The sequence below is a fragment of the Macaca mulatta genome, chromosome 9, assembly GCF_049350105.2.
Source record: "Macaca mulatta isolate MMU2019108-1 chromosome 9, T2T-MMU8v2.0, whole genome shotgun sequence".
Classification (NCBI taxonomy): Eukaryota; Metazoa; Chordata; class Mammalia; order Primates; family Cercopithecidae; genus Macaca; species Macaca mulatta.
The window spans coordinates 33,281,707-33,302,340 of NC_133414.1; the positions used below are offsets into that span (position 1 = coordinate 33,281,707).

General features: G+C 41.4%; 1 protein-coding gene and 1 long non-coding RNA gene across 9 annotated transcripts in view; one reads left to right on the forward strand and one right to left on the reverse strand.

Annotated features, from left to right (window-relative positions):
• Positions 1-3,368, reverse strand: part of ARHGAP12 (Rho GTPase activating protein 12) — a 150,202-nt gene extending 146,834 nt beyond the window's left edge. For 7 of the 8 annotated variants that reach the window (XM_077944983.1, XM_028853289.2, XM_015146730.3 and 4 more), the window contains exon 1: positions 3,227-3,368. The gene's annotated coding sequence lies outside the window, so the exon portion shown is untranslated. 8 annotated transcript variants of the gene reach the window in all.
• The window catches only part of LOC144331100 (uncharacterized), a 28,066-nt gene continuing 10,369 nt past the window's right edge, over positions 2,938-20,634 (forward strand). Inside the window, exon 1 of the long non-coding RNA XR_013397987.1 lies at positions 2,938-3,366. This is a non-coding gene — a long non-coding RNA (uncharacterized LOC144331100). The remainder of the gene's footprint in view (positions 3,367-20,634) is intronic.

Genomic DNA, 20,634 nt, shown 5'->3' on the forward strand with positions numbered 1-20,634 from the left:
ACGTACTCTGGACCCAGTTACCCCTATTAACAACTTATGTTAGTACTGGTACATTTGTCATATTCAATGAACCAGCACTGACACATAACCATTTCCACATTCTGTTCAGATTTCCTTAGTATTCTCCTAACGTCCTTTTTCTGTTCCAGGGTCCCATCCAGAATGCCACATACACATTTTGTAGCCATATCCCAGAGAGTCAAACCACAGATTACAGGCCCTAGCCCTAGATATTCTAACAACAACTGGAATGAGGTGGGGCCCTAAAATTTACATTCCCAAGGATTGCTGATGGGGCCAATCTGAAAATACACTAAGAATAACAATGGTCTACACTTTAGACTCCAAAACTGTTGTTCATTACAGTAGCCACTAGTCAAATGTGTCTAATGCAAATTGAGAAATGCTCTAAGTGTAAATAAAACACACGTGATATTTCAAAACACCTGGTCCAATGTAAAGAGCATAAAACATCTCATAAATAATTTTCATATTGATTACATGTTAAAATGACATCGTGAATATACTGAGTAAAATATATTCATTTATTTCACTTTTTTTCCACGTGCTTACTTTTTATAATGTGAATACTAGAAACTTTAAGCGCAAGTAATTTATAGAGGCATTACATTCCTATTGGACAGCAGTGGTCTGTGGTCTGGCAGAACAGCATCCACATGACCACGTGGCTATTACAAGTGCAGGTGATTCCTACGCACATTGGAGTCGGAGAAGCTCTAGATTATCAACACGCGAAAGAGGCTTAGAGACTACACCATTTGGCAGTTCAGTTCAAATAAAAAGCTCATCAATTGCAAAACGAAACTGCAGAATATTCATTAAGTCCATGAAGTCAGTGAAAGTAATAGGGAAATGGCTGAATCACAGCAAAGCCATATACCAGTGAGCCGGGGCCAGTTAACTGAACAACAACAACAAAAAAACCCACAAGGACAGTGGCCCAATAGGTTCCTCAAAAGAGATATCTGAAAAGCCCGATTTGAAGCACAGGGATGCTATGTCGTACTACGACACCTTTCACATCTGATTCATACTACAAAATAGTGCATATTTGCAATTCTAACCAAAATTGTTAAATACAGGACACAAGTTTAATTTCACTTTTCTCTCCCATGATTTATTATAAAACTGTAATGCCCATTTTCTCAGGTAAGTAAAATATTAGTACTACTGTTTAACAGTTTTACAGATCACTAGTTTTTACTCCATTTAAAAATTTTAATTATCCTTATTATTTTCAGTAATGTCACTTACATAGAGTACTTAAAAATTTGTAAAGTTCACTTTCTATCAGCCTACTAAACAACCACTAAGCAGATACTTTCTAATTAAAGAAAAGCCAAATGATTAACTACAAGTAACATGCTGTTTTTCTACAGCACTTATCTACTTTCACTTGCACCTCGAAACAACTGGTATTAAATACAAAACCGAAAGAGATGTAACGTATTGATAATTATATATGAACAACTAATCTATACAGATGGTATTATCTTAAGAATCAACGAGTCATCAATCTTCTCCAGCTTAATGAAGTACGAACAAAAATCTATCAACAAATACTGGGGTGTAAATATACAGACACACACATAATTTGTTATACTACACTTTTGGGAGTTCTTTTTCCCCAACAGAGAAACTCCTTTAGAACAGAAGAGCCACATGCAACCAGGGGTCACACATATATGCCCAGACAGTCTGGCTCCTCAGGTGGCATGGGTCGGGGTCACGCTTTCACTGCCTGCTTTGGGCTCTCAAAACCCAGCTCTGAAACGTTTCCAAAGCAATTTATAAACAAAGAAAAAAAAAATACTGCGCCAGGAGCCAGACTGCCTATTCAGACCAGAGGAGGTGGAAGAAGATAACCCATTCTGTAAAACACCCTCCTATAGATCAGGTAAAGAAAAAGCGATATGGACAAATAAATACATATCTAGGCCATCGTTCCCGACTTTTAAGCACGAAAGAGTGGCTAGGGGCTAGTTACTTTTTAACACTTCCACTGAAACACACGGCGTCTCCCAAGGTCTAACCTCTACAAGTCGGGTGGCAGAACCTGAACCAGAACCCGCGTGAGCCTTCCTTCCTCCACGACCTCCCTTTAGGAACGCACGCCTAAATACTCGATAAAATCTACTTCTCTATGTCATGATTAACCCAAAAGTCAGCCACAACCAATCGTGTTATTAGAGTGCTAAAAGCCTCTACCCACAACAAACACTCCACATGGGAAGACATTAGAACTTTCGACAAAGGTGTACTTTCAACGTTGCGCTTTAGCCTTTGAAAATACATTTACAAAACTGCAGCTGCAGTCAAAAGGAAAACATCACACGCCTCCAAAGCTGAAGGGCGTGCCTTTTTCTCTAACAAGGACCGTGTGGCCATTTCTTCTCAAAGGGTCTGCAGTCACTTAAGGTAGCAACGCGTAAAGGACAGCCGTTCTGAGAAGACAACCAGCTCCCCTGAGATGGGAGGCGGGCTGCACGCTGGTAAAGAGGATTTTTCAATTCAAGGACTTTGAGGAGATTCCGCCCAGGGAAGCTGGAGGGGAGCAAATGCACGTCCATCCAGCAGGGGCAGGGCATCGGGAAAAACCGCAAAGAAGAAAGTGTCCAGTTTAAGGTCAACAGTCCTGGAGGGACGCCCCACGTGGCCCCCCCGGGTGGGTGGAGGCCTGCGAGCCCCACTGCGGTTAGGGAGTGGGCCCATGGCGCGGGAGGGGCCGGCCCGGCCTTTTGCACACACACGCACACACACCCGCCTTTTGCAGACACACGAGCACGCACACACCCGCCTTTTGCACATAGACACGCACACACCCGCCCTGTGCACACACGCGCGCGCACCCTCACACTCTCCTCCCTGGGGGCGGGGCGGGCGGGCGCTGCCCTCACACAGGAAGTCAGGAAACCCAGGGGGCAGAGGAGCCACAACTTCGGGCCATTTAAACCCTCTTGCCCACGTCAGCCAATAGGCTGCGCCGGCCCCCTCCCCCCCGGCGCCCACCCCCGCGTCCGGAGCCCCTCGCTGCGTGCCCGACCTCCCCTCGCGCGCACCTCGGCGCCGCCGCCGCCGCGCCTCCCGCACACGCCTCCCCCCGACTACACCGCCCTTGGCGGGCACAGCCCGACCCCGGCGCGCCTTTGTGCAGCGCCTCGCCAACCTGCCCTCCGTCCGCCAAGACACACGCCCTGCACCTCACCCGGAGCCCGGCGGCCTCGCGGCGGGCGGCTCCCTCCTTAGTCCGTCCCGCGGCTGCGGGTCGGCGACGCGAGCCGGGAGAGCGCTCACACGGCGACGGCCGCTGCCGACCAGTCCCCGCAGGCTGGCCTCTGAGGGAGGGTAAGTTCCAGGGCACGTCGGAGCGCGCCGGCGCGGGGGCGGGGGCGGGGCGCAGGGCGGGGCTCACGTGACGTGCGGGGGCGGGGCGGGAGGCTCACGTGACGGCGCGGGAGCGCGGGGCGGGCGCGGGTGTCCGGGACTGTCGGGGGTGGCGCGGGGTGTGGCGGCTGGCAGGGATCCGGACGGGGGCGCAGCCAGGGTACGGTGTGGGGACTCGGGCCGACGTGGGAGTCGGCGGCCAAGGGGGCTCGCACTTTGTAAACAAAGAGTGGGAAGCGTTAAGAAAACGCTCGTAGGGAAAACCAGGGAAGGGCGGACAGAGCGCCAGGGTGGCATGAATGGAGCCCGGGCAAAGACAGCCCTGCCGTGTGCCCTGCCGCTCCCTTCCTCGGCCCCTGGAGCTGCGGCCGGGTGTGGGTCAGTCGTTCACGGGCCCGGAAATTCCACTGGGACACCCGAAAAAGTGCCGCACGCAGCCTCCGGGGGACGGAAAGGGACTCGGGGCACTGAGTCCATTGCCGGGGTCGCCAGGGCACAGGTGCACACTGTGGACTGAGGAGACCCCTGGGACGCGGAGGGCCGCTCCAGGGCAGAACCAGTCGGTCAGCATTCAGCCTTCCACGGCCCTGAGGGTGCGAGCCCTGCGGGGGCCACAGGGTCATTGTCCAAAATCATCCCCGTTTGCACTGTGGCAGCACCGAACCCGGAAGTCACAGCTTTGGAAGGTCTTTGATGGTGATCCAGTAGCAGGAGGAGCTCAGCTGGAATGGGAATCAGGAAAGAGACCTGGCTTCTGCCATTTATTGGCACTTCACCCTTCTGAACCTCTCAAACGAGAGCTGGCTTCTAGCTCTAGAATTCAATGAGTATGAGAAAAATAACTGAAAGGCGTTGGAACTTTAGTAACTATTCATTCCTTAACCAGTTGTTGATTGTGCCTGTTGTGGTGCCAGGATGAAATATTTAATAATAGAGACCAGAAAGGGGAGGGGGGAAAAGCCAAGCATATATATGATTCAAGCGCTCAAGAGCTACTCTCCGGAGTTGGCTTTTCTGTACTTCACTCTGTACTTGAAGATGCCACAATGCCTGGCTTCCTTATCAACCAGCTGAACTCTGAATTGTTCCTTACAGGATGCGAAGAATCCAGTAGGGCAGTGGCAAGACTTTAACAGCTGTGGTTTACAACCTTCCTGTTAAATTAAGTCTAATGCGAGCTAAAGTGTTAAGATATTCTCCATTTAGAAAGGAAAGAAGCTTACAATGAGCATTTTTGAAAAATAAGCCTGAGACTGTGCGGTCTCCATCGTTGCATTTGCTTTTCACAGCCCTTGGCACCCACTGCCTTTTTTGTCTCCCTCAGTTTCTAACCCGTTCTGTTTTCATGCATTTGTTCAGTATAAAGAGTATTTCCTGTATGCTTCTGAAACTACTTTCCATAGACTCTGCTTGTGTTCTCCTTATAAAACCAAAACAAGAGCAGTGCAAAAAGGAAACGACCCTGATAGGAATGTGCTGATAACCTTACCTTCCCTACTCTCCAAACCTGAATTGGGCACCCTTGGTTTTAGCAAGAGATAGAACTCAACAGTTTGCATGCACTTGCGGGTCTGCCTGTAACTCCACTTCCTATTTCACAACCTAATCTTGGATGATACCACAATGCCCACAGTATGCTGATCACCACCAACAGCAGATGGACTCGGATAAAAAGAGCTTTCTCGCTAGTGTGTTGTTTTAAAAGAACCTGATGGAGAGCTATGATCATATGCAACATTGCCTCTAGTTAGTTTTTAAATAACACTTGTAGCATATGTCTGGCGCCTGTGCTCAGGATTTCAACAGATCATTTTCAGGATTTTGACATTTAACTGGCTTCTTACGAAGTAGCAGAGAGTTCCAAAATGTAGAATGGAAATACAAGTTCCACACGCAGGCAGAGGTTTGAGTCTGATTTGTTTGTGTGTATATCCCAAGTGCCTAAAAGCACTTGGCATAAAGTAGATGCACAATAGATTCCTGTTGAATGTATTTTTGGGCGAAAATGTAGTCTGTACTTTGCATAAACTTGTCCTACTTTCTTCCTAATTCTTTAATAAGTAACCTACTTTTCACTGTGTATTTTTAAATGAAAAAGCATAAAATTATATCTGGCATTACCACTTTGGCTGGGCTATAAAGAAACAGGAATTTGGCAGTATCTATTAAAATTACAAATGCATATATACTCGGAGCCTTGAATTTCATTTCTAGGGATTTATGCCACAGATGTTTCCACACATAAGAAATAACAAGGTGTTTCTTATTACTGAGAATAGCAAAAGATTGGGAACAAGCTAAGTATCCATCAACAGGATACTAGTTAAATTATGATAGAGCCATATGTTTGAACATTGTGCAGCTGTTAATCAAAAAAAAAAATCAGAAAGCTCTTTGTTTTAACATTAAGCTCTCCAAGATTTTTTTGTTAAGTGAAAAACACAGAAATATGGCACAGAATATTGTATTAAATTGTATATGCATTAAACAGGACAAAGTAACTGTTGAGGTATGAGAACACAGTAGATGGAAAGCATAAGAAATAGACTTCACTGTATTCATATTTAAACTTTTTGATATTCAAAATTTCAGAATGTTTTATCTATTCAAAGAGTGAAAATGTTTAAAATTTTTCTGGCATTTTTTTGTTGCTGCTGCTGTTATCAAAACATTCAGGCTTCATCTGTTCTATAAAAGTTTACCTGATTAAAATAAACATATCAAGGAGGCTGGGTGCAGTGGCTCATGCCTGTAATCCCAACACTTTGGGAGACTGAGGCAGGCAGATTGTTTGAGCTCAAGAATTCAAAACCAACCTGGGCAACATGGCAAGACCCCGTTTCTACTGAAAATACAAAAAAAAAATAGCTGGGTGTGGTGGCGTGCGCCTGTGTTCTCAGCTACACCAGAGGCTGAAGTGGGAGGATCACTTGAACCCAGAAGGTGGAGGTTGCAGTTAGCCAAGATCGTGACACTGTACTCCAGCCTGAGTAACAGAGTGAGACCCTGTCTCAAAAAAATAAATAAATAAATAAAATCAAGTAAACTAGTACTCACAGGCAAACTTTTGAAAAAAGAGTTTTTGTTCAGATTGAATAATGTCTGTTTCTTACCATAATAATTTCAAATCCAGGTACTACATTTATTTTGAGGCTTAGTACGTTTTATCAAATGTATATAAATTTTTGGAAGTACTCTATTTTTCTTCAAGTTTAGTAAAGCCTTCCTTGAACAAGTTTTAACAAATTGGATCCTCCATTTTAAACAATAAAATTAGAATTTCATGGATCATTTGTCTGCTAATTAAGGTCAACAAAATATATTTTGGGAAAAACACTAAAGGCATATGTTTCTCTGTGTATCTGTTCGCTCACCCACTTTGTAATATCAACTGCTTCTTGTTTCCATGGGTTACACAGATGCCCTGTAAAAGATTTTGTCTGATAATGTTTCAGCATTTGATTATATTTATTTGTGGGCTTAAGAGAATTATCATGAGTACAGTAGCAGTCAGATTTGCATAACACATCTTCAGGGGTTTTAGGAGATTTATTAATATTTTCTTGTGAAATCTCATTGCTTTCACTATATAAATTCATATGATCAGTTTTAACTATTATTAAAGACAAATACAGGCTTAAAGAATTAGTACTTGTGGTCTGACACGATGACTCACACCTATAATCCCAGCACTTTGGGAGGCTTAGGCAGGTGGGTCACCTGAGGTCAGGAGTTCAAGACCAGCCTGGCCAACATGATGAAACCCCGTCTCTACTAAAAATACAAAAAATTAGGTGGACATAGTGGTGCACGCCTGTAGTCCCAGCTACTGGGGAGGCTGAGGCAAGAGGATTGCTTGAACTCGAGAGGTGGAGGTTGCAGTGAGCCAAGATGGCGCCATTGCACTCCAGCCTGGGTGACACAGCGAGACCCTGTTTCAAAAAATAAAAAAAGAATTAGTATTTGTAATAGTTGATTATACAAATTAGAACATTCTTGTTATACCCAACTAACTCAGAGTCCAGGAGTGGGGGAAAATACCATTCAGGGCACATAGCACCAGCTCCAAAAATTAAATTTTCTGCAAGCCCTGCTGCTAAAACAGCCTGCTGTAACCACAAGATTAGTTTTACCTAGTAGCTGCTGAAATGACCTACTGTGATTCATAGACTAGTTTTACCTACTGCTGTCTTCAGCAATCAGAGTTTGTCAGCTCTCCAAAGCTTCTCCAGTGGCAGTAAACTTTCTTTTAAAACAATACATAACATTTCTCCTTCTAATAAACTACCAACCTTCTTTTTGTTCTTTGAACATACCAAAGACCACCCGTATGTACATATATTTATATATATATACACCAAATTCCAATTCTGTGATTCCCAAATAAAATGTTTAATTTAGAGATTCATCTCTATATTTTGATTTCTACATAATTGCTGTCAGAAGTGGAATCCAAAGCAGACTCACCTTAGAGAATTAGCCCCTGGAATGTGGTGTGAAGTACCCACGTTCAGGCCTCTTGAGCCCCCAAACTTCTACGGGCCACCTCTTTTCCCCATGGTGAGTCTCTGTTGGCTCGAACTCATATTTTTTCTTTTGGTTTAGTTCACTTTTATTTGGGAATTGGTTGGGAGGCATCCTTTCCCGCTACTGGTTATGAAATCTTCTGTTTAGGGAAACTTTCTGCCTCCTTGCTATAGACTTGGTTAAGATGAATATGTTTTTCTTCCTGGTTATGAGGACTCCTGTTTAAAAGGGATTTTTTTTTTCTCTCTTTTGTTAAAGAAGGCTTATTAACCCTCTTGGGGAGTACATACTTTATTTTCTGATTCATTTGCACACTTAGATTTTAAATTGGTTTTTGTGGCCAGGTGCCATGGCTCATGCCTGTAATCCCAGCACTTTAGGAGACTGAGGCAGGCAGATCATTTGAGCCCAGGAGTTCAAGACCAGCCTGGGCAGCATAGTGAGACCCATCTCTAATACATATATATATAAGTTTTTGTGTATTTGGCATTAAACCAAGTCAGCTAAATTTATTTACAAATGGGCTCTCAAAGTTCAAAGGCATGCCAAAATAGTTTCCCCTTCTGAGACTCCAGCTGATATGTTCAGACATTATGGGGATCATTAAAACAGTCCATTTTTCTTAAAACTAAACTAAAGGGCCACGTCTATGAAATCATACAGTCCAAATAGGACAGATATCTCAATTGGTATCTTGAGGCTCAAAGACTCACTTTCAAAACTCAAAACTTGCCTCACTGCAAAGTACTGTCACAAAGCTACCTGCAACTGATTCTTCCCCAAAACCTTTCCATCCCCTTCCTACACCTCCTCCCCTTTATCCTTCTCTATGCTAAACTCTCTTTTTCCAAAACTCCTCAACTATTCTGGCATACTGATTAACAAGAATCTATTCTTGGCTGGGTGCGGTGGCTCACGCCTGTAATCCCAGCACTTTGGGAGGCCGAGGCTAGCGGATCACGAGGTCAGGAGTTTGAGAACAGCATAGCCAGCACAGTGAAACCCCATCTCTACTAAAAATACAAAAAATTAGCCAGGCGTGGTGGTAGGCGCCCGTAATACTAGCTACTCAGGAGGCTAAGGCAGGAGAATCGCTTGAACCCGGGAGGCAGAGGTTGCAGCAAGCCAAGATCACGCCACTGCACACCAGCCAAGGCAACAGTATGGGACTTGTCTCAAAAAAAAAAAAAAAATTCTTAATAGTTACTATTAAAACTATAGGGTTTTTTTGAGATGGAGTCTTTCTCCATCGTGTAAGCTGAAATGCAGTGGTGCAATCTCGGCTCACTGCAACCTCCACCTCCCAGATTCAAGCAATTCTTGGATCTCAGCCTCCCAAGTAGTTGGGATTACAGGAATGCACCACCACACCTGGCTAATTTTTGTATTATTAGTAGACACAGGGTTACTCTGTGTTGGCCAGGCTGGCCTTGAACTTCTGGCCTCAGGTGATACCTGCCTCAACCTCAAAGTGCTGGGATTACAGGCGTGAACCACCACACCAAGCCAAAACTTTAGTTTTAGTAGTATTTCTGTAGTTATTCTGGCCTTAATGTTGTTTCTTGAAGGCAAAAGATGACATTTCTATGTAAAAGACACCTTCCCTATACTAGAAGGAAAGGCAGCACTCTTAGTCTCAAGCATGAGTAACAGAAATCAAGAAAATACTGTATAAACCTTGTTAGAATAGCTCTTGCAGGGTGTGGTGACTCACACCTGTAATCCCAGCACTTAGGGAGTCTGAGGCGGGAGGATCATTGGAGCTCAGAAGTTTGAAACCAGCCTGGGCAACTTAGTGAGACTTTATCTCTACTACTTAAAAAAACAAAACAAAATCCCAGCTACTTGGGAGGCTGAGGCAGGAGAATCGCTTGAACCCGGGAGACGGAGGTTGCAGTGAGCTGAGATCACGCCACTGCACTCCAGCCTTGGCAACAGAGCTAGACTCCGTCTCAAAAAAAAAAAACAAAAAGCGAAAAACAAACAAATAGCTGGGCATGGTAGCACAGGCCTATAGTCCTGGCTACTCGGGAGGCTGAGTTGCTGAGGTAGGAGGATCACTTGAGCCCAGAAGGTTGAGGCTGCTGTGAGTAGTGATCACACCGTTGCTCTCCAGCCCTGGCAACAGATTTTTTTCTGTTGCAAGACGGTGTCTCAAAAATAAATAAATATAACAATAATAACTCTTATCTTTTGGGGCTCCTCACATAATTGTCACATTTTTCACAGTTAGCCATTTTTTGTCCAATCCAGTATATTGGTAATGACTCAAACTGCTTTACCCAAAATTTGTTTCCCAGCCTTTTTAAGATTAAAGAAACAAAGGCCAGGCACAGTGGCTCATGCCTGTAATCCTAGCACTTTTGGAAGCCGAGGCAGGTGGATCATTTGAGGTCAGAAGTTCAAGAGCAGCCTGGGGCAACATGGCCCTGTCTCTACAAAAAAAAAAAAAATTAGCCAAGTTTGGTGGCACTTACCTGTAGTCCCAGCTACCTAGGGGCCTGAGGCTAGAGGATAGCTTGAGCCCAGGAGGCAGAGGTTGCAGTGAACTGAGATCGTGCTGTTGCACTCCAGCCTGGGTGACAGAGTGAGATTCTGTCTCAAAAAAAAAATAAAATAAAATAAAACACTTAAAGTTTACCCTTATCTTGTCAGAAATATGGTTTGAATCTAATTGTCTTCTTATAAACCAGTAAGTTTATGTTACTGTGCTTTACTCAAGAATAAACTTTTAATAAAAACTATATGCCAGTCTAGGCAACACAGTGAGACCTCGTCTCTCCAAAAAAAAAAAAGCTGGGTATGGTGCACGCCTGTGGTCCCAGCTACATGGGAGAGTAAGGCAAGAGGATCATTTGAGCCCAGAATGTCAAGGCTAGAGTGAGCTATATTTGTACCACTGCACTGCAGCCTGGGCAACAGAGCAAGACCCAGTCTCAGAAACAAAACAAACCCAAACAAAAAATTATATGGTCTTTGTTTTTGTTTGTATGTTTTTATGGGTTTTTTATTTCTATATGCATATGATCATTTTCTACCAAAATATATAAAAGAGCTCTAATTACTTGACTTAAGATTATTTTCTAATAAAATATATAAAAGAACCCTAATTATTTGACTTAAAAGGAAAAATTAAGTGCTCAAATCTAATATTTTATCAAATATTTTATCAAAAATACAGTAACTAAAAAAATTTTTTTAGTTCACAGGACTTAAGTAAATCTTGGATAATAAGCTAATTTTAAGTTTGTTGATAAAATAAAAATGAAAATGTCTTCAAAATTGTTAGCACACATTTGGGGGTATGGAGTGGCTTAATTTGCTGGCCAGACAGGATTATATTTGTCCTTGCTAGCTGCTTTAAGATCATAAAAGTATGAGTTTCACCTAAAAATAAATGTACAGATGAGAGTGCAATGCAGTGTCCATTGTTCCCTGTATACCAAGCACAACAATTTAACTTTTAAAGGTTTTTCTTTAACAGAAAAATAAGATAATGACTAGCTCTGTGTAATATCTCAGTGGCTTTCTTTCTCGACCTTTTTGCCAATTTCTGTAGCTTTTTTTTTTTTCTCAATTCTGACTGTGCTGTTGTGTCCTGATACGTGTTTGTGTTCAAGGCCTGAGAGAACAATGCTTCCTCTGGTATAACTTGATTCTGTACTCTTGGCTTTTCTTGGTGCATCAAAGTTGTTCTGTGTAACCAGGCAAATTTGCAAGCCGTACATCCTCCTGCTCAAGGTAGAGGTTTCTTGTTTACATTACTCTTCTATAATGTGATGTATATTCATAACCTTAGTCACATACTCTTCCAGTGTTTAGCCAAATGTTAGTACCTTTTCATGAAGTTTGACTTCCAGGTAATTCAAACAGGCATCCTATAAAGAGAAACAGTCATACTACAAGAGGTTTTTCTTTTTTTCTTTTTTTTTTCTTTTTTTTTTTTTTTTTTTTTTGAGGCAGAGTGTTTCATTTTGTTTTGTTTTGTTTCAGAGACAGTGTTGCATTCTGTTGCCCAGGCTGGAGTGCACTGGTGCCTTTTCGGCTCACTACAACCTCAGCCTCCTGGGTTCAAGCAATTCTCGTGCTTCAGGCTCCCAAGTAGCTGGGATTACAGGCACGAGCCACCACACCCAGCTAGTAGAGATGGGGTTTCACTCTGCTGACCAGGCTGGTCTCAAACTCCTTAACTCAAGTGACCTGCCTGCCTTGGCCTCTCAAAGTGCTAGGATTTCAGGCCTGAGCCACCACACCCAGCCACCAGAGGTTTCTCTTTACCTTTTAAATAATCAGCCTAAAAAAACAGATAAGTTATATTTTAAGGTAGTTTCTTGTGCTTTTCCTGTTTTTATTAGGTTTTTGACTACTTGGAAAAAGTTATCTCAATACAGAGCCAAGTTTTTTTTTTCTTTTCTCTCTGTCTCAACGGAGTTTTGATTTTGGATTTGTTTGGTTGGTTAGTTTTTTTTTTTTTTTTTTTTTTTTGAGATAGAGTCTCGCTCTGTCGCCCAGGCTGGAGTGCAGTGGCATGATCTTGGCTCACTGCAGCCTCTGCTTCCTGGGTTCAAGCAATTCTCCTGCCTCAGCCTCCCAAGTAGCCAAGATTACAGGCACGTGCCACCATGCCCAGCTAATTTTTGTATTTTTAGTAGAGACAGGGTTTCACCATGTTGGCCAGGCTGGTCTCAAACTCCTGACCTCGGTGATTCACCCACCTCAGCCTCCCAAAGTGCTGGGATTCCAGGTGTGAGCTACCACACCTGGCCAGTTTTATTTATTTTTGAGGCAGGATCTTGTCTGTTGCCCAGGCTAAAGTGCAGTAGCATGATCTTGGTTCACAGCAGCCTCGACTTCCCAGGCTCAAGCAATCCTCCACCTCAGCCTCCCAAGTAGCTGGGAACTATAGGTACATGCCACCACACTCAGCTGAGTTTTGTATTTTTTGTAGAGATGAGGTTTCGCCATGTTGCAAAGGCTGATCTCAAATTCCTGAGCTCAAGCCATCTGCCTTCCTCAGCCTCCCAAAGTGCGGGATTACAGGCATGAACCACCATGCCTGGCTTATGTTACTTCTTGTATTTGCTTTTGAAGTCTTTTATTTATCACTCTGATTAAATAAATGGCTATTATTTCTCAATGGCATGTAATTCTACTTTGATTAAATATTTTAAGCCTTTTAACATCTTTGCCACTTTCCCGAAACCAAATTCTAATTTAAAGGTTTTTTTTAACCTAAAATTGGCTTTGGGATTGTCCATTGGTCCTCTGGAAAACCTCTGCGATCTGTGTGTATGCTCTGAATTGCAATTCTGTGATTCCCAAATAAAATGCTTAGAGATTCATCCCTATATTTTCTTTTGACTTCAGCATAGTAAAGGGCTAATAGATTGCCACCTAGAGATTTTTTCCAAAATTATGTACCCCTGGCTGCATAATAGAAGAAAATGTAGTAATTGGTCTTCAAATTTAAAATGTGTAATCAGCCAATCAATAATTTAGATATATTTTAATTGATAATTTGTTCTGCTGTTATCCTGTAAATTAAATATCCACTCATTTTAGTTTCACTCAGATATAGGCACTAAGGAAATGACCCTAAAATTAATAAAAATCAGCAATAAATAATTTATTATTTGAGATCATTTAGACTGCATGAAAAACATTTACTATTTGTCACATTCGGACATACTGTATTCCTATATGAAACACAGCTAAGATATAAATAATATTTCTTGATTCAAAAATAAAAGTGCTTCCCTAATATTGAGAACAAGGGAAAAATTCCTGCTTTTGCCACTCCTACTCAGTTGCACTGGAGGTTCTAGCAAGTATCGAACAGCAAGTACATTGGTGGAGAAAACTTTATGTAAATTTATATAATCTGGTACAGTAGATAAAAACATCCAAACAAATTATAGCATTAAAATCCATAGGCTTGGTATATTGAGGTGGGTGGGAGGATAAAAGGAGATAATATATATCAGCACATTCCTATCAAGGCACACTTTCCCTTTTGCAATAGGCCCTTGTTCTCGTTTTAGAAAGAGATCACAAGGGGATTTCATGGAAAATAGTTTCAGGAGCAAAACTTGGCGTATGGCATATCATATCAATAAATGATAAAGATGGTTCCTGCTCCCTCCAGGCTCTATAATGCTCCCCAACTCACCTTCTCTTAAAGGTTCCCTTAACCTACACTCGCCTTTGTGAATAGCCTATCTGTAAGTCTGTTTCCATTAAATTCATTTGAGTGGACTTCTCTCTGACAAGACCCTGACTAATACACTTGATTAACTGCTTTCCTAACCGGGAACAGTTTGGGAACATAACAGGTCTTTGATGTTTGTGCAACTAAAATTAGAAGGATTCCAGGAACATCTTAGTAAAAAAAGTAATAGCCAACATCCTAAGAGACAGTGAAATGAAAAGAGGAGAACGCTGTATCAGAAAGCAGCAAGGAAGGCTCAAGAGTTGCACAGTTTCAAAACATTCAGTGAAGATTCAATAAGCATCAAGGTAATTGAACGTTTTGTGGTGTTCGTTACGACGTCTCCTAGTGACCTTCAGTACTGGACATTTTAAGGTAATGCTCCTAAAAGATATTGCAACCTCCCAACAGTGAGATTTTTTAAAATAAAAATACAGGTTTGCGAGGAACTTCTTCCCTTGCCTCTACTCACTGATGTCTCAAATCATTGGAATGGAAGAGAGAGGGGGACAGAACATCCTCTTACCTAGGCAGGTTCTCACATATGGTAATTTGCATAATCACTGGCACACATAAAACCAGCCCCCTCTATCACAGGATGCCAGCTAATGCTTAAAAAATTCAGATTTTTGTCCTCAAATACAAGTTTCCATAACTATAAAAAATTGTGAGAACTTTCCATGTTTATTCCAACTTTGATATTATTCATTCTACCTTCTAAAAATATAGTAAACAACATCATATATCAATTACCATTCACTCAAAAGAATATATCTTATGGAAAGAGATGAGTTGTATCTTAATATCGCAACCTATCTAATTAAGAAAACAAAAAGGATTTTTCCTAATTCCTTAGATTAGCATAGTTATTGAAGAACTTTGATTATGAAAATTATTGAGGTTTTGGAAGGGAAAATAAGTCAACATTCAGGGAACACTCATACTATAGCTGTTGATATTATCATGACAGCAGTTAGGGAGCTGTCATGGCAACCATAATTTAATCTCCATGAGTGTCTTGGAACACCCAGGCACCCCCGGAAATGAGGAGGGTGATTCAGTGGGCGGCACACTCCTGTCCTTATGAGTCAGGAAAATACCAGTGCTCTCACTCACATTGCTGGAGGCACCATTCTGTGAGATATAAAATGCAGCCACTATGTGATCTGTGACACTTTCACAAGAGCAAAATGTTGGCTTCATTCAATATTCCTGCCAAGTCTATTTTGATTGATTTTGAGACAAATTTTCACTTCGTGACTAATGCAGAGCCTTGATCTCTCATCTTTTTGTCTGTTAAGCAAATCACAGCACAGTCTTCACTTTGATCTTTGGGGTGTAAGGTCAGTGGGAAGGTTTAAAGCTTTGAACAGTTTTTTTCACCACCTTACTGGTTTTGTTTGAAGGTTAGTGAGAGAAAAGATTAAAATTAATGGCTAAAATGAGATAGTTTTAGCTTTCATTTCCTGGTATAACATCACAGATTCTAGAATTGTCAGGACTACCAAGTTTAAATCTATAGGTATGGTAAAGCCTCTGTGCTTTGCATATTCTATAAAATCTGTGAAATCAAAGTGAACTGTCCTCTGACTCTGAAACATCTATTCACTATCCACGATGTGCTAAGTCCAAAAGATTTATTTTAACAAAAGAAAGAGAAACAGGCAAATAACATGGCTACTTAGAAAAAGCACTAGAGCCAGGCTCACACCTGTAATCCCTACACTTTGGGAGGCCGAGGTGGGCAGATCACCTGAGGTTGGGAGACCAGCCTGACCAATATGGAAAAACCCCACCTCTACTAAAAATACAGAATTAGCCGGGCATGGTATCACGTACCTGTAATCCCAGCTACTTGAGAGGCTGAGGCAGGAGAATCACTTGAACCTGGGAGGCGAATGTTGAGGTGAACTGAGATCGTGGCATTGCACTCCAGTCTGGGCAACAAGAGCGAAACTCTGTCTCAAAAAAAAAAAAAAAGAAGAAGAAAAGAAAAAGCACTAGAATAGCTGGGCACAGTGGCTAATGCCTGTAATCCCAGCACTTTGGGAGGCCAAGGCAGGTGGATCATTTAAGGGCAGGAGTTCGAGACCAGCCTAGCCAACATGGTGAAACCCCATCTCGACTAAAAAAAAAAAATTGCCAGGTGTGTTGGCACCTGCCTGTAATCCCAGCTACTAGGGAGACTAAGGGACAAGAATTGCTTGAACCCAGGAGACAGAGGTTGCAGTAAGCCAACGTTGTGCCACTGCACTCCAGCCTAGGCTAAAGAGCAAGATCCTGTCTCAAAAAAAAAAAAAAAAAAAAAAAGCACCAGAAAAGTCCTTGCCATGTAGAACTTTCTGACCATTTTTTTCTGTTTGATTAACTTTCTATTTTATGTGCGTTTGTGTGTGTGTGTGTGTGTCTGTGTGTGTGTAGAATAAGAGAGAATTTAAATATATATGAAATCCTATTTCATCTTTGGGGAAATATATGAAAGACAGCAGAAGTTGTGTAATAGTTAAAGAAATTGGGGGAAAGGAAAAATCAAAAACTGTCTTCCTCGAGTTTGACAGACAAATTGTGGTGGCTCTCCATCCGAGCATGTGGCTTCTCTAGCACTACTTTTAATTATGTCTTTCAGCTCTTAACCAATTGAAAGTGTCTACTAATACAGTTTCCAGCCAGGCACAATAGCTCACGCCTGTAATCCCAGCATTTTGGGAAGCCAAGGCAATGAGGGTTCTCTTGAGGCCAGGAGTTCAAGATAAGCCTGGGCAACATAGTGAGACCCATCTCTACATAAATAAAAATAAAAATAGTTTCCCATGGCTTCACACAAATAAAGCAAGTTGCTGCCTGCTTTCCCAGTCTTTTATGAATAAGATTCTTCAAAGTGTTGATATTGAATTTCCTTGTTGCAAATCCATATTATTTCTGTAGAGTTTCCCATGCCTTCACTTCAATGGTTAACTGAAAAGAGGGGTAGATTCCCCTTTGTGATATGCTTCTCTGAAATCACAAAGCTTCTGGAGCCCTCCTTCTTAGTGGCTAACAAATTTATTTCTTCTCATATTAATCCGTCTGTTGAAACAAGACTGCATATTCTCGGTCAAACTGGTTCCACTTCATCTCGCTGACCTTCGTTCTCCTCTATGTTTGCAGTACCCCACTGGCTGATACAGAATGAGACTGCATTGCTAGTATGACTCAAAAGAGGCTTCAGTTTGATTAAAATCTGCTCTTTGATATTTGTTTTTTAAACCTTTAGACATATGATGTTTTTAGTTTACACAAATTCACATTCTGTTGTCAGAAAACTTTATTTATTTTTAAATAAAATAGTAGTTATTTTCACTATAGGTATAAAATAAAAAAGGAGTTCTGAAAACAGTTTTTTTGTTGTTGTTGTTTTGTTTTTTTGAGATGGAGTTTGGCTCTTGTTGCCCAGGCTGGAGTGTAGTGGCATGATCTCGGCTCACTGCAAACTCTGCCTCCCAGGTTCAAGTGATTCTTCTGCCTCAGCCTCCCGAGTAGCTGGGATTACAGGCATCTGCCACCATGCCTGGCTAATTTTTTGTATTGTTTTGGTAGAGACAAAGTTTTCACCATGTTGGCCAGGCTGATCTCAAACTCCTGACCTCAAGTGATCCACCCGCCTTGGCCTCCCAAAGTGCTGGGATTACAGGCATTAGCCAAAAACAGTTTCTATTAAAGATGATAAGGAGATAATATGGACTTCCTTACTTGATTGTGCTTAGTAATAACATTCTACCCACTGGATGGGGAAAGAAGCAGTAGAAAGATTTATTGAGGGGATTTCTTAATGGAACTCCCTAGTTAGCATCGTAGCTCTGTCATTAGCAGCGCCATCTTGGATAAGTCTTATCTTGGATATTACCTCGTATGACCTCAGTTTGTCCTCTGTCAAATGAGAGGATTGGCTTGGCCGATTCTCAGATCCTATTCAGTCGTAATAGGCCTTGATTCTGTTTATTACCTTAAGATATTTGATGAAGTCATTTTTGGTTCTTATGTTTTAAAATAACATTCATTGTAATATAGTAATACTTAACACTCATGTTTTCATCCTCAAAATATTTTTCTCTTATAATGTTTAAAATGTATCTTGGATAGCAAGAAGAACTATTACTATCCCCACTTTTCAGATAAGGAAGTTTAGGAAGGTTCCATAATTGCCCCAAGTGGAACAAAGGCAGCCTTAGACTAATTTAAAGGTCTTTTTTTTTTTTTTTTTTTTTCACTGTCACTGCATTGGTGAGGCTGGTCTCACACTCTTGGTCTTAAGTGTACTCTCACCTCAGGCTCCCCAAGTGCTGGGATTACAGGCATGAGCCACCACTCCTGGCCTTATTTACTGGCTTGAAGCCCTGCCATTGCCAATGGCAGGCATGTCATGAAGCCTGGGACAGGACATTGCAGTACAGAGTGTGAGAACAATTCAGCTGAACTACCTTCACTTCAAAGCCAGGAGCCTGTATTTATTTATTTGTTACTTTTTTCAATAGATACAGGGTCTCACTATGTTATCCAGGCTGACCTCGAACTCCTGACCTCAAGGGATCCTCCTGCCTCAGCCTCCCAAAGTGCTGGGATTACAGGTATAAGCCACTGCACCCAGCCAGGAGTCTGTATTTATATCCCCTCCTTGTACTTGCTCTAATTGTATTCAGAAGAAAAGCTGTACATGGAAGTGCCAACCTTTCAGGAAGTGGCTACAGAATAAAGTATGACACTCCATCAAGTTAAATTAAATTAAAATCACATCTGATTAAATCATTTTAAAAGATGAGCCTGGCATGGCAACACTTTGTGTAACCATCATAGCTTTGCAGTGAGTCATGGTGAGATGTACTCCCGGTGTTATATAATATACAATGAATTCTTTGAAAAGTGATCAAAACTTCCAAAACACAGTATTAAAATGAGTACTGGGTTAGTAAAGGAACAGAGCCATTTTACTACGGTAACATGAACCTTTTTTCATTTGAATAGCACAGAAAAATATATCGCTGATCTTTTTGCTCTTTCTGGCTTTCCCTTCACATTGCTGTTTGAATGCTTAGTCTGGAATAACTTAAAAGGGGATAAATTCCATGGTGTTGCATACAGAAGGCCTTTCTCTGGGCAGTGCTTGTCAGTTCTCTATGTAAATAGGGATAACAAAGACCCCAAGAGATGAACAGACAAAGGACATAGTAGACAATTCACAAAAGAGGAAATTCAGTTGTTTAACAAAAAGTGGGAAAAGGTTCCATCTCACTAGTAATCAAAGATATGCAAATTAAAACACTAATGAGAGACCCAAAGTGTTTGGTTGGTTGTTTTTTATGACAATACAGTGATGGCATCAGTATGAAAGCTGCTTTCTTGCACATTGCTAGGAGCAGGGTAAATGGACTCAGCTCTGTTTAAAAAAAACAAAAAATTGGCAATGATACAAATAAAAGTCAAAGTATTAAAAATGTTTATGCTTTTTGAACTAGTAATTTCACTCTTAGGGATCCATCCTATACAAGCCTAAATATGGAAAATATTTTGTATACACTAAAGTATACATCACAGTGCTACTATTTGTAATAGCAAAAACAAAAACTAAATAAGTGTGTGATATGTTAAAGTATGGCTCACTATACTGAAACGTGAAGCAATTAAAATTGTTTTAGGAAGTGTTTCTAATCACCTAGGAAAAGACTTATGTTATCATGTAATGTGAGAAATGAGGTCATGAACACTATGAAACACCTGTGAAAATAAACAGATTTTTTTTAAAGATGAAGAAAACAATTATTTTTAGAAAAAGTAACTATGAAAGAAAATACACTAAAAATGTTAATTTTTTTTTTTTTTAAGACAGAGTTTCGCTCTTGTTGCTGAGGCTGGAGTGCAATGGTGCAATCTCAGCTCACTGCAACCTTCACCTCCCGAGTTCAAGTGATTCTCCTGCCTCAGCCTCCCTAGTAGCTGGAATTACAGGCATGTGCCACCATGGCCCGCTACTTTTCTTGTATTTTTAGTAGAAACAGGGTTTCTCCACATTGGTCAGGCTGGTCTCAATCTCCCGACCTCAAGTGACCCACCCACCTCGACCTCCCAAAGTGCTGGGATTACAGGCATGAGCCACTGCACCCAGCCAAAAATGTTAATATTAGTTCTCTTTAGACTGATGTCTTCTTTTTACTTTTCCATATTTTCAGGAGTTTTATATTGATTCCTTAGGACATTTACAGTGAACATAAAAATGTTAGAAAGAGAGAAGAGCTTAACATTTTTCATTAGAGCACCCTTAAAAAATACATTTTCTAAGGAAACCTGAATTGCCTAGATCTCATCTCTTTTTTGTTTGTTTGTTTTATGTACATCTTCGCCTATAGTAGATAGATCATTGATGTACTTACCAAAACAAAAGGAAATGGTCCTGTTTCCTGTGAAATTGTGTAAGCATGTGCCCTAAAAACCACCTTTGTTTTAGATTCTTTCCAGTCTATTTA